Source organism: Nicotiana tabacum, chromosome 11 (assembly GCF_000715075.1).
Source record: "Nicotiana tabacum cultivar K326 chromosome 11, ASM71507v2, whole genome shotgun sequence".
Lineage (NCBI taxonomy): Eukaryota > Viridiplantae > Streptophyta > Magnoliopsida > Solanales > Solanaceae > Nicotiana > Nicotiana tabacum.
The window spans coordinates 133,737,052-133,750,989 of record NC_134090.1 but is presented as its reverse complement, the minus strand read 5'-3'; the positions used below and the strand labels follow the sequence as shown (position 1 = coordinate 133,750,989).

At 34.5% G+C, this 13,938-nt stretch overlaps 6 non-coding genes across 6 annotated transcripts; all 6 read left to right on the top strand.

Annotated features, from left to right (window-relative positions):
- The first annotated feature begins 4,198 nt into the window (after nt 1–4,198).
- On the top strand, nt 4,199–4,298 carry LOC142166689 (small nucleolar RNA Z157/R69/R10). The gene has a single exon (XR_012697092.1). It is a non-coding gene; the product is annotated as a small nucleolar RNA Z157/R69/R10 (small nucleolar RNA).
- Nucleotides 4,299–4,552: 254 nt separating this feature from the next.
- LOC142166694 (small nucleolar RNA R11/Z151) lies at nt 4,553–4,640 on the top strand. Its single transcript, XR_012697097.1, has one exon. It is a non-coding gene; the product is annotated as a small nucleolar RNA R11/Z151 (small nucleolar RNA).
- A 156-nt stretch (nt 4,641–4,796) lies between these two features.
- Nucleotides 4,797–4,907, top strand: LOC142166696 (small nucleolar RNA Z152/R70/R12). Its single transcript, XR_012697099.1, has one exon. It is a non-coding gene; the product is annotated as a small nucleolar RNA Z152/R70/R12 (small nucleolar RNA).
- Nucleotides 4,908–10,344: 5,437 nt separating this feature from the next.
- LOC142166704 (small nucleolar RNA snoR80) lies at nt 10,345–10,479 on the top strand. The gene has a single exon (XR_012697104.1). It is a non-coding gene; the product is annotated as a small nucleolar RNA snoR80 (small nucleolar RNA).
- Nucleotides 10,480–11,228: 749 nt separating this feature from the next.
- Nucleotides 11,229–11,329, top strand: LOC142166691 (small nucleolar RNA Z157/R69/R10). The gene has a single exon (XR_012697094.1). It is a non-coding gene; the product is annotated as a small nucleolar RNA Z157/R69/R10 (small nucleolar RNA).
- Nucleotides 11,330–11,419: 90 nt separating this feature from the next.
- LOC142166695 (small nucleolar RNA R11/Z151) lies at nt 11,420–11,506 on the top strand. Its single transcript, XR_012697098.1, has one exon. It is a non-coding gene; the product is annotated as a small nucleolar RNA R11/Z151 (small nucleolar RNA).
- The last annotated feature ends 2,432 nt before the right edge of the window (nt 11,507–13,938 follow it).

Below are 13,938 nucleotides of genomic sequence, written 5' to 3'. Positions count from 1 at the left end.
GTGTTAATTATTAGTTTTATGACTAATTAAGTTGTATGTGATATTTAGGATGTTTGGAGTGCAAAAATATAATGAAAAGATGTTCAAGTTATAGAAGAAGAGGGATGTGTCGCATCCAACCTTGGAAAAAAGGCTATTTGGAGCACCCTTAACAGTGAAGTCTTGAGAAGGCATCCACCTTAGTATCCACACCTGGGCGCCACAAGGTTGAGGGAACAGAGGGTGGACACGAAGCATCCACCCCAGCATCCGATGCTGAGAAGTTCAAGTTGAGGCGGACGCAAAGCATCCACCCCAGCATCATTCTCTGAAGCTGATTCGGAAAAACAAAAAAGAAAACTTTGGCCCACGACTTTTGTTTGCAATATATAAGTCAAAAACGCCTCTTTTAGGGTATCGAACATACTTCTTGAAGCGGATTCGACCTAGAGAGAGCAAGGAGCCGTCGTGGAGGCCAGATTTCATCTTCTTCCGCCAAACTTAGTAATTTTTATGTTTCTTTGTATGATTTGTCGTTTGGCTATCATGTCTATGTGGAGCTAAACTTCGCGTTCTACGGTTGTGGTTCTTTCAAGACTATTGTTATTTGGATATTGATTTTGCTTTCTTGATTTATCATATTAGTTTATTTATTCAATCTTGCGCTTAATTATTCAATTGTTTGATCACAAATTGAATACTATCTACGAATCTAGAACTGAACTCGAAAGTGAGAATTCTAGATTGCACATAGAATTAAGTAGAGCAAGTTCTTGAACATGGGCATCGGGGAACAGTTTCGTGGTTAAAATAGACATATACCTAATTACCCTGCTTGGTTGATGTACAAGAATTATAAATGTGTTCTTGTTAGTTCTAATTCCATAGACATATAGGCGTTAGTTTAGCTTGAATAGACGAGTAAGAATTCGACAGATTCTTATGAGCAATATTAACCCTGTCAACCAATAAAATAGATGAATTAGCTAGTCAATTCAATTGAAGAATACAATAGGAATGTTAGATAGCTCATAACCCTAGACCGTTTTCATTACATTTATAACATAAGAATCCGCTCTTCCTTTGTTCAACATTCATTATTTGTTTACGTTTTAATTTAATTTGATTAGAGTCATATACGTCTAGGTTTAATTCTTGTTTAGATAATTAGGATAGTCTAATTTAGTTAATAGTTAATCACAAGTCCTCGTGGGTTCGACATTCGACTTTTAGTCACTTTATTACTTGACGACCGCGTATACTTGCGTGTGCGTTTGACTGCAACAACCCCATAAAAGATATCTGTGGCTATCAATACCCCATCACCTTAAATTCCTATTTTTCAATAAAAATATCAATTTTTGACAAGTAAATAAACTAATAAATGCTACTGAATCTACAAAAGATATACTCTAACCTACTGGCGTTAGACAGCAACGGATGAATACTTTAGGTTTAAGTCTTATTCGTATTTGAGAAATTTACTAGGTTTACTTATAACTTAAGGAATTAGAAGAGCCTAAATCCAAAGGCCAAGAACCCATATAAAAATTTCGATTTTTCGATTAATCGAAAAACCAAGGCACCAAAATTGAAAACCAAACTTTTTAAAAATGTAAACCGAATACTGAACAGCGAATAAACCAAAATTATCAGTTTGGTCGGTTTTTTCGGTTCGTTCTGTATTATGTTCACCCCTAATATATATGATGATCCTAATTGAATCCATAATACGTTTTTAAGAATTAACTTAAATAGCCGTTCACCGAACTACTTAAATTAAAAACAGAAAAGGGCCTAAACTACTCCTATCGTTTGCTAAATATTACAGATACACTCTGTCCACCTATCCATCCAAAAAAACACACAGCGTTAATTATATTAACAAAATTGCTCTCGTGTCTAACGACAGAATTTGTGGGCATTCAATTTAGTGACATGGCAGTTTCTCATTGGGCCACGTGACAATCTCGGGCTAAAACAAAAACTTGACCTTATTTTCTTATCTGGGTCATAAAATACATTAACCCATCCGACAAAACCCCATTTTTGAATTAGAACGCCCCATACTTCGCTAAGATATCCATACTCGATATTGTTTTTTGAGAAATTGATGGATGAAAAATTTGATTTATAATTCTGATTCCATCTTCACACCAACTGAAATCACAAATTGAGCACTAATACTTTTTTCCTTAAATCAGAGTATTCATACTTTATAAATGCTTGCAATAGTGAGAAGGTTCAAGATCTGAGAGACAAATTGATCAATTTTATGGAGGATTCAAGGGAAAGTGAGTGTTCCAAGCTTGCACAGTCTACCATGCGTTGGATAGTTCACCCGTACGAGAAGAAATTAAAGGAGTTAGAAAATTGAGAAGGCCAGTAGAATCTGTGGATACCAGTGAATTTGTAAAGACTTTTTTCTGGCTTAAAAGAGATTCTATAAGATTTTATTTTTTAGATATCTATGAGATATATTATTTATGCAATTTGATAGCGCTGCACGGACAAGAAAACTTATATTTGGCCGCAGAGGCGACGCTCTAGTCGAAAACAAATTCGATCACTTATTAGTTGTTGGCCTTCGAATCTTGTGTATGGATATTTTTGTGAAATTATGGATTAATGTATTATTTTATGACCCAGTTAAAAAACCTTGGGTCAGATTAAGTGGGTCAAAATAAGACCCATTTTTTATTTCAGCCGAGATTGCCACATGACCTAGTAAGAAGCTGACACGTCACTAAATTGAACGCCCCCAAATTCTACCATTAGACGTGGGGGCAATTTTGTTAATATAATTAACGTCGTTTGCTTTTTTGGACAGATAGGTGGACATTAGGGGTAGTTTAGGCCCTTTTCCCAATTAAAATAGTTGGCGGATATATAATGTATATATAATTCAGATCAACATGTATATAATCAGTGTATAATCTATGTATGCCGGCTCAAAAAAAATAATAAATCTATCCGGCTATCTATGTAAAGATTTCGTACATTTTCCACCCAAAAGATTGCAAGAATATGATATTTTTGGAGGTGGTCTTTAACTTTTAACCTCACTCTTCCCATGAACAGAACTTCAAGATCAAAAGTTAAAAGTATTGCTCATAAGGCAAGCTAACACTTACTATTAAATTTGAAGTTTTGGTTAGGACTGTTCAAATCAAACTGTAAGCGTTAATCGAATAAAAAAAAAGAAGCTTATTGGCTTATTGGTATCGGATTATCGGGGGTAATGGTTGATGAACGAATTGAGATTTTATAATTAATGGCTTAACGGTTTAGGGACAGATTACTCTATTTCCTCATCGGATAAATTATTAACCCGTTAATAATTTTTATATTTATATTTTTACTATATGTGTATAAAGTAATTTTTGAAACCCTAAGCTACTTTTGGGGATTTCAAGATACTCTTTCTTGAAATCACATATCCTTAAAACCACAATATAAGTTTAATTGTTACTCAATTTTTAGGGTAAACACATGTACTCAAAATGATGTATGTTAAGAAGTTACGTGTATCTCTTCTTTCTTCTTCTGTTGTTGGTATACATATTTTTTGATTGTACAGTTGTCCCGAAGAGTAAGGGATAAAAGGCACTTCCTTTTAGTATTTTTTTAATATAGTAATAGTAATTAAATCTCACAACTTACAAGAAAATATTCTTAGCTATGCAATCAAAAGAACTAAGGTTCAAAAATTTTCTATTTGATTTAGTCGATAAACTGCTTGATAACTTTTCGATAATTATTAATACGATATCAATCCACTCGTTGTCTTATTGGATGGCTAGCAGATTATTAAATTTATAATCCGATAATCAATAAATCGAACTGTTAAGCATAATAACCCGCCCAATAAACACCCCTAATTTTGTACATAAGTGAAGACAAAAATTCAATATCATCCACTTTGAGGGTTATTTCTGTACTTCAATGGCCGTACTCAAATACGAAGGTGATCCAAGTACCAGCCGAAGCTCGTATTTATGCAAGCCCATTTAGAGAAGCCCAATGTCAAAACCCTGTACAACTCCAACAGCCCCGCCGCGCAAAACACTAGCAACTTCAAATACTGATCTCACCTATATATTCAACACTCTCCCCCACCTGCTTTCATCAGATTCATGTGTCTATTGTGGTCCTCATGTCCTCTATCCTTTAGCTTTGTACTCTTTATTTTTCCTCTTCTTGATTTTGTTTGATAAAACTTTGTGCGGTGATGATACAATTTGTGGACTAGAGTTTCTGATCTGGGGTTTCTAACCCCTTATGGTTGAAGACAAACCCTTGGCTGTCTGAGCACACTCTCTTCTCTATGAAATTTCTTACTTATTCATTTTGGATTTCAAAAAGATTTCATTTTTACCACGTTTTCTGTTGCCATGTTTTTTTTAGTTAAAATTTGATGTTTAAAGAGCTTTTCCGAAACCATCTATATGTGGATGCAGGATTTTATCCTCATATGTAAAATTTTTTGATTATGCTTTTATCTCGAGTTGAAATAGTGAAATTCATTCCTTTTCTTTTTTCTGACCTTTTTGTTCTGTTTTAAGACAGAGAGGGGCTTATGATGATAAATTAAAATTATCTTAGTGGATTTCAGTGAGATTTAGTTATCAATGATCTGATTGTTACACACACTGAGGCCCTTTTCTTGGTAATTATTTTTTCTTTTTATCAAGTACCAAAAGTTTTCTCATGAATATACAATTATAAATGCTCTACCAAAAGTTTTCTCATGAATATACAATTATAAATGCTCTTAGTATATAATAATTGGAATAATAAAAGATGGACGGGAAAGGCATGCTGTGATGAGGTGAGCACCATATGGTGTTATAGGGAGTGGAAGTGAGGTTTTATAGCCTTCTCCGTGAGCCCATTTTAATTAATGACTTCTCCTTCCACCGAGCATTCTTCCTTTATATTAGGATTGGGTGCATAATTTAGCCAAACAATGGTGTAATGACAATAACAAAAATAATGGAAGGCAATTAAAGCATATAAAAAAGACACAAATTTAACGTGGTTTGATCAAAGTGACCGAGTAATTTTACTATACCAACAAGTGTACAAAAAGAAAGTAAAATTAGAGTAAACACTCTAATTAAGTCCAAATACCCCAAGAGAATAATCTCACACTAAGTGCTTCCCAAACTCTCATATAAAACACTTTTAATAAAAGGAAGAAACAAGAAATGAATACTTGTTGGTGTGTTTGAAATGAACTAATAGTCTTCTCTTTTATAGGCAAAAAAGTCTTGGCCTCTTAGGTGTAAAAGAAGAGATACAACTTGTACAAATGATGTCTACCATATAATGTAATATTTTTGGGTCCCAAAGAATATTGCCAACAAAGTATACTTTGTAAGCATGCTTATATGAGATGAAATTCATTAGCCAAAATATTGGCCATAATTACAAATCTCCACCTTGGCCTATTTTGGCTAATATAGTAAATTTGCTCCACCTTTTTCGCAAAAGCCCCAATGGGCAAAATTATTCTTCATAAATGTCAATCAAGTTCAGGCAAAGCTTGGACATTGGAAGTGGTTTCGTGAACATGTCAGCTAGATTGTTTCTAGTGTTGATTTTTTTAACAGAGATTTTTCCAGCAGCAATGGTTTCCCGGATAAAATGGTATCTGATGTCAATATGCTTCGTCCTCTCATGATACTTTTGGTATTTAGTCAAGTGAATGACACTTTGACTATCAAAAAAAATGATAATACCACCTTGGTGTAAACTGAGTTCAGCAAAGAGACCCTTCAACCATAAGGTTTCTTTGATAGCCTCGGTCACTGCCATATATTCTGCTTCGGTAGTAGATAAATCTACTACATGTTGTAATGTAGCTTTCCAACTGATAGAGCAACCATCAATGCAAAATACGTAGCCTGTTAGTGATCTTCTTTCGCCAAGATCACCTGCATAATCTGAGTCTACAAAACCAACCAAAGAATTAGTATTTTTTCCCAAACTCCAAACATGTGTTTGAAGTACCTCGCAAGTATCTGAGAATCCATTTCACAGCTTGCCAATGTGCTTTTACCAGGGCAAGCCATATATCCGCTTACCACACTCACTGCTTGTGAAATGTCCGGACGTGTACAAACCATTGCATGCATAATACTACCGACTGCACTGGAATAAGGTACCTGTGCCATATACCTCTCTTCTTCATCTGACTGCTTTGACTGAGCAGCTGATAACTTAAAATGAGCAGCAAGAGGGGTACCTACTGGTTTAATATCTTTCATGTCAAACCTCTTCAAGACTTTCTCTAAGTACTTCTGCTGGGTCAGGAATAACCTGTTGGTTCCTCGATCTCTTTTGATCTCCACGCCAAGGAGTTTCTTAGCTGCTCCCAAATTCACTTTTCAACTGTCTTTTTAAATTGTGAATTTCTGTCAAATCCTTAGCAGCAATGAGCATGTCATTAACATATAATAATAGGTACACAAATGAACCATCATTTAACTTCCGGAAGTAAACACAACTATCGTACATGCTCCTTGAATAACCATGACCCAACATAAAGGAATCAAACCTTTTATACCATTGTCTTGGAGACTGCTTTAATCCGTACAAGGATTTCTTTAACAAGCAAACGTGATCTTATTTTCCTTCAATTTCAAATCCTTCGGGTTTATGCATTTATATTTATTCCTCAAGTTCGCCATGTAAGAAAGTTGTCTTAACATCAAGTTGTTCTAATTTCAAATCATGCATGACAACTAAGGCAAGCAAAACACAAATAGAGCTATGTTTAACAACAAGTGAGAAAATATCATTAAAATCAATTCTTTGTACCTGACTATAGCCCTTTGCAACTAATCGTGCCTTATACCTCGCATTTTCAACCCCTAGAATGCCATTTTTTTTCTTGAAGACCCATTTGCAACCAACAATTCTTTTTCCTGATGGCGACTTCACAAGAGACCAAGTACCATTCTTGTGGAGAGACTCAATTTCTTCATTCATTGCTATCAGCCACTTGGTTGAATCAGCACCAGAAACTGCTTCTGAATATTTTGATGGTTCTCCAATTTCTTCAGTTTCCTATGCAACTGAAAAGGCAAATGCAACATAATCTCCAAACCTTAATGGTTGTTTACTTTCTCTTCTTGGTCTATGTTTGGCTATAGAATACTCCTTTTCTTGCGGTTCAACTTCAGGAGTCTCAATTTCAGAAATTTCAGCTTCTGACTCAACTTCAGAAGTTTCAACAGTATTTTGCTCCAAAGTTGATGAACTTGGCTCAGAAGGATTGTCAATCTCAACCTCCACCTGCTTTTCTGTACTCTTCCCTTTATCTATATTACAAGAACTAGAAGACTCTTTTCTGGAATGTAACATAGAGGATTCATCAAAGGTTACATCTTTGCTAATTATGAATTTTGGTGCTATGGGATCAGGATACCATAGTCGGTATCCTTTCACTCCAGATGCATACCCAAGGAAAATGCACTTTTTAGCCCTTGGCTCTAATTTTCCATCATTTACATGCATGTATGCAGGGCAACCAAATATCTTTAAATCAGAATAATTAGCAGGAGTACCTGAACATATTTCCTTTAGAGTCTTAAAGTTCAAGGGTGCAGAAGGAGCACGATTGACACTATAATAAGCTATAGAGATAGCTTCTGCCCAAAAGGCGTTTGTCAACCCAGCATTTGAAATCATGCAACGAGCCCTTTCCAAAAGAGTTCTATTCATCCTTTCTGTCACACCATTTTGCTGAGGTGTTATTCTCACAGTACGGTGTCGAGCAATTCCTTCATTCTTGCATAATTCGTTGAATTCATCATTACAAAATTCCAATCCATTATATGTTCTAAGCCGCTTAACCTGTTTTCCTGTTTGCTTCTCAATCAAAACTTTCCATTGTTTGAAAGTTAAGAAAACATCACTTTTATTTTTCAGGTAATAAATCCAAACTTTCTTTGAATAATCATCAATGAAAGTTAACATATACCTGGCACTACCTTTTGACGGGGTACGTGAAGGACCCCAAAGATCTGAATGAATGTAATCTAAAGTACCTTTTGTTTTATGAATTGCTGGAGATTTGAAGCTGATTCTTTTCTGCTTCCCGAACACACAATGTTCACAAAACTCATATTTTCGGTACTTTGGTCACAAAATAAACCTCTTTTGCTGAGGATGGAAAGACCTTTTTCACTCATATGCCCCAATCGCATATGCCACAATTAGGTGATGTTAGAATCTGATTTATCTGATGTTGAAACTGCAACAACACCTGTAACAGTAGATCCCAATAGAGTATACAACGTACCAGATCTGCGTGCTTTCATGATCAAAAGAGCACCATGAGAAACTTTTAAAACTCCACCTTCACCTATGTACTTGCACCCAAGAGATTCTAGAGTGCCCAAAGAGATGAGATTTTTATTCAAGTTAAGAACATGTCTAACTTCGGTCAGAGTTCTCACCACACCATCATGCATGTTGATTCGGACTGTACCTTTACCAATAATATTGCAGGCAGCATTGTTGCCCATCAAGACAACTCCACCTTTAATAGATTCATATGTGGTAAACAAATCCCGATTGGGACACATATGATAAGAACAACCCGAATCTAAAATTCACTCATTATTAGATTTAAAACTATTATTAGTTACTAAGAAAATAGTTTCCTCAGTTTCATCAGTAGCCACACTTGCTTCGGCAGTGTCAGTATTCTTATGCTCATTTTTCTTTTCTGTATGTTTTTCTTTGTTTTTCAATTTAAAGCATTCAGAAATAATGTGACCTTTCTTATGGCAGTATTTGCACATGACATTTCTGTATCTGGATTTTGACCTTGATTTAGGTCTTTCACTACTTGAATCTTTCTTATTGGATCTACCTCTTACAAACAAGCCTTCCCCTTGGTTCCCACTAGTTTCCCCAGTAATATCTCTATCTATTGGTTCTTTTGATTTCAAAATAGATTTGATATCTTTAGAAGAGATATTATCCTTTTCATAAAGCATAGTATCTCTTATATGTTTAAATGACTAGGGTAAGGAAACAAGCAATAATACAGCTTGATCCTCATCTTTAATTTCAGCATCTATGTTACTTAAATCCATAAGAAGAGAATCAAAAGTATCAAGATGTATAAGTATAGAGGTACCTTCAGCCATACGAAAAGTGTAGAGTTTTTGCTTTAGGTAAAGCCTGTTTTCTACTGTCCTTTTCATATACAGGGTTTTAGTTTTTCCCATATGCCTTTGGCTGAGCTTTCTGCTGCAACTTCACGCAAAACCTCATTTGAGAGATTTAAAATAATACCTGCTTTTGCCTTTTTGTCTATGAAGGCAAACTCCTCGTCCGTCATTTTTTTTGGCTTCTTCTCCTTTCCTTGTAGTTCAAAATCTAAGCCATCCTAAATTAGGATAACTTCCATCTTTAATTGTTATATTCCGAAGTTTGAACTTCGATCAAATTTCTCAACATAAGTCTTTGTTAGAGTCATTTTAGCTATTTAAACTAACCCGATTAGATCCGGCTCTGATACCAATTTGTTAGGATTGGGAACTCAGGTAGTGCGAAATTTAGCCAAACAACAGTGTAATGACAATAACAAAGACAATGGAAGTTGATAACAACGACAATTAAAACATATAAAGAAGACACAAATTTAACGTGGTTCGGTCAAAGTGACCTACGTCCACAAGCGGAGAGGAGTAATTTCAATATACCAACAAGAGTACAAAAAAAGTACAAAATTAGAGTAAACACTCTAATTAATTCCAAATACCCCAAGAGAATAACCTCACAAGATCACTCCAAAGAAAGAGTTCGCACAAGTGTTTCCCAATACTTAACTCTCATACAAAACACTCTTAATAAAAGGAAGAAAGGAAGAAACAAGAAATAAATACTCAAGTCTTGTTGGTGTGTTTGAAATGAACTAATAGTCTTCCCTTTTATAGGCAAAAAAGTCTTGGTCTCATAGGTGTAAAAGAAGAGATACAACTTGTACAAATAATGTACACCACATAATGCAATATTTTTGAGTCCCAAAGAATATTGCCAATAAAGTCTACTTTGCAAGCATGCTTATGTGAGATGGAATCCATTAGCCAAAATATTGGCCATAATTACACTTTACTCCATCTTCAATTTTAGAGTTTACATCTTTGTTTCTATCCAATTTAGTGCTGAGAAGCTACAAGTTTCAAACTCTTATGGACAAAAGGAATTAGAAGATTTTAAAGGTGGAAATGGTGGGGGTGTTCAAGACTGGCTGGTAGAGGTGGATACAAAATTTAAAGCTAATAGGATGAACTACCGAGTATATATGAAGATAGAGTAATTGGCTAGGCTGATGCGTCTATTACCAATTCTGGGGGATAGGCAATTCCTCTCGGCATAATGGCTCAGACGCTAGATATATACTGTATTAGAGTGGTTATCCTGATCAATGGATTTATTTAACAGTTCCATTGTATCCTGGAAACGCCACTTATATTTTACCTTGTATCCTCTCCTTTTGCACCTCTCCCGGTCTCAACCTAGACTTGCATCTTGTGGTGCACTCAATTTCCGTGTGTTGGAATTTACACTTGCATTTCGTGAAAAATGACTTCCATACCACACATTCCATATCCACTATTTTGGTATTAAAATGTCAGATGAAACTGGAGCAGTTGCCAGAATATATATTCACTTCAATCTCTTCTTCCAATCTTGTACTAGTCCACAACTATCCTAGAAAGGAATAAGGGGAAAATGGACAAATCCTACTGGGAATTGTCAACGTGTAAAGTACATGTCTCAAGGTCATAGCTGCTAGTTTGTCTTCACTATTCCCGTTAAACTACCAAAATGACAAGCAAAAAACAGGGAAAAGTTTACTCATTCATATTCTCATGTTGAAATCTGCTTGACAAAGAAATCTCTAGCACGAATTCCGTCTGAATTCAGTTCAGTTCAGCCCGAATGAGAAAATTGTCCATGGAGTTTCAGCAATGCATAACCATCCTATACTGATACCTCTTATAACCACCAGCCCTGGGCCAAAGAAAACCCCTGCATTATCAAATATCGATACCTCCTAAATATTCGACCCCTGTACATCTTGTTTTATCATCTTCTTCTGGATGTAGCTAAGTTCCTTCATTATCTTTCTTAATATTCAGTTCCTCTTTTATGTGACTTGAACATTCAGTTTTATGTTTCTTTTTTTACTTTTTTCTCTTCTTGATTTTGTTTTATTAAGATTGTGTGCGGCGAGGAAGCAAATATGTGTACTAGAGTTTCTGATATGGGGTTTCAAACCCCCAATGGTTGAAGACAAACCCTTGGCTGTCTGAGCACACTTTCTTCTATATAAAATTTCTTACTTTTCATTGTTGCATTTCTGAAAAATTTGATGCTTAAAGAACTTCTATGTTATTGTGTTTTAAGACAGAGGCTTATGATGATAACTACAATTATCTTAGGGGATTTCAGTGAGATTTAATTATCAGTGATCTGATTGTTACACACCCTGAGGCCCTTCTCTTTAATTCTTTTTTATTTTGTCTAGTATTGAGAGTATTCTCATGAATCTACAATGTTTTGTGCCATTTTGGGGGGGATCAGACTTTGGAAGACCTGGGACGAATGTAAGTCTAATCTTTTCATAGTAACGGTATAACGAGAAGAAAAAAGGAAGTAATTAAATTATGGCACTTTATACTTTATAGAATAAGTTATACTCTAATTAATAAGGGTACATTGTAAGCAGAGGTATTCATAAGAATTTGAAAAATTGAACCAAATTGACCAAAAAAACTTATTTTTTTTGTTTGGTTTGGTTTTGGTTAGGGGTGCCAATAGATATTTAAAAACCGACTAAAATGATCGAATCGTTTTTAGGTTTCTTTTAATAAACTGTAGGTTTTTATCTAAATATATAATCGTACTAGTAATTTGGGTATGTTTTATATTTTATGAAATAAATCGAAAAAATATCGATTGTACCAAATAAATTTACAATGTCAAAAATATATTTATATATTAATGATCACGTCCAACTATGCCTTATAAAAAGGATTAAGCGGTCATTGCAAATATAATTCGATTTACAAGTCCGGAGTCGAATCCCACAGAAAACTAAGGCTTAACTACAGTTGTTTAATATTGCTAAGAGCCATAAGTCCAAATAATTTCCTAATTATAGAGATTATAATATTTATTTCTAACTAATTAACTAACAACTATTATAAAGCAGTAAAATTATCAACTAACAAGGATGAAATTTGAGACAGAACTAAAGAGGTTTAGAGTTATGATTTCCCTAAATGTTGGAATCCTTCCTGCTATGTTCTCTACAATTTCATCTATGTATTCTCTACTGATCATGAGCACTTTAGGTGCCCTAATTCTCTCTCGAACAACTACAATAATTTACTAGACATATTCTTTCGAACTACGCTAGTTGGCTTTATCTAACTGCTCATTATGACCATATCAAGGCTTTGTTATTTCTAAACCTACCTTTAAGCTCACTGTATTGATTTCTCACATACGTTAGGAGTGACGTTGTTCAACAACCACCTAAATATGTATCCTTTCTCAAGCAACACATAATAAATAGGCATAACCAATCGATGACCATGCTATCAACAACAATAAACACGTAGTTGAACAAATAGAGAAATCCAACGGTTTAATTATATAAAAGCATAACAAGAATTTATCCTACAAAAGATTCCATCAAAACCCTAGATAACAAATTAGCTATTCATAATAGTATGTAAAACTATAATACTAAAAGTCATAACCAACAATGAAAAAATAAGAAGAGAAAGGAAAAACTCGTAGAAGAATTCCCCGCCTTACTCCTATTGTGTCTCTGCCTCCTTAGGTCGAATATGTGTCAAAAATATGTCCTACTTCCTCAAAATACCATTTTTCCATGTATATATACCAAGTAGGGTCGGGCCCAAATAATTATACCTTCTCCTACGCGAAAAAGGACAATTTTTCAGGTCTGGACGCTCGCGGTCGCGGTCCGGGCGCGGTATTTTCACAGTGCACTGCCTCAGTACGTGTCCAGGTCTGCGGTTGCGGTTTCGACCGCGTTTTGTACCCTGTTCCGTTTGGAATTTGAAAAAACGTAAAACATGAAAGTTGTAACCCTTTTAGTTAGCTTTCTAACTATATATTATATAGCCCAAATGGAGTTCATAGCTAAAAGTTATGTCTATTTTACTAGACAGTGCGCAATATGACCTCCGAACACGATCCCGGCTTAACTCCTTGGGCTTTTACTCAGACTTCAAAGCTCGAAATCACTTGAATTCATTCCATAACATCTATATAGCTTGGAATCACTCCTATAAGGCATAAAACACACAGTTAGTGTAAAATACTAGCGATTAAAGCTCAAACTCAATTAAAGTGCAATAAATTAGAGTGTAATAAGCGACTAAAATACGTAATTATAGTCTTTCATCAATTAAGTTTAAAATAATAAAGAATTAAATTTTTTCTTGTGCCTTGGAATCCTAATTCCCAAACCTATTATGCTACTCCTATTATTCACTTGCAAGACACAAAGTATTGTAGTGATTATAAAGCAAACTACAATGTATTGAATATGTTTCCTTTCATATTATTTGAATTTATCTTTTTGAATATTTAATCTTCTATAGATTTTATTCTTGTTGTAGAATAATTGATGGATCTATACACTAGTCATCTTTCATATTTTCTTAATTCATCACCGTTTAAACTGTAAAAATGTCTAGAGAGCTTTGCTAAGTCCTATAAAAGTATATATATATATATATATATATATATATATATATATATATATATTATTACAGTTCTATTTCTACTAGTGACTTTTACATGACATTCAAAAAAATTACTGAAAATTAACCTAACTGCACTGATATCGAAGAAAAACTGACATGATTGAGATGATTTTGAAAAGTTTAA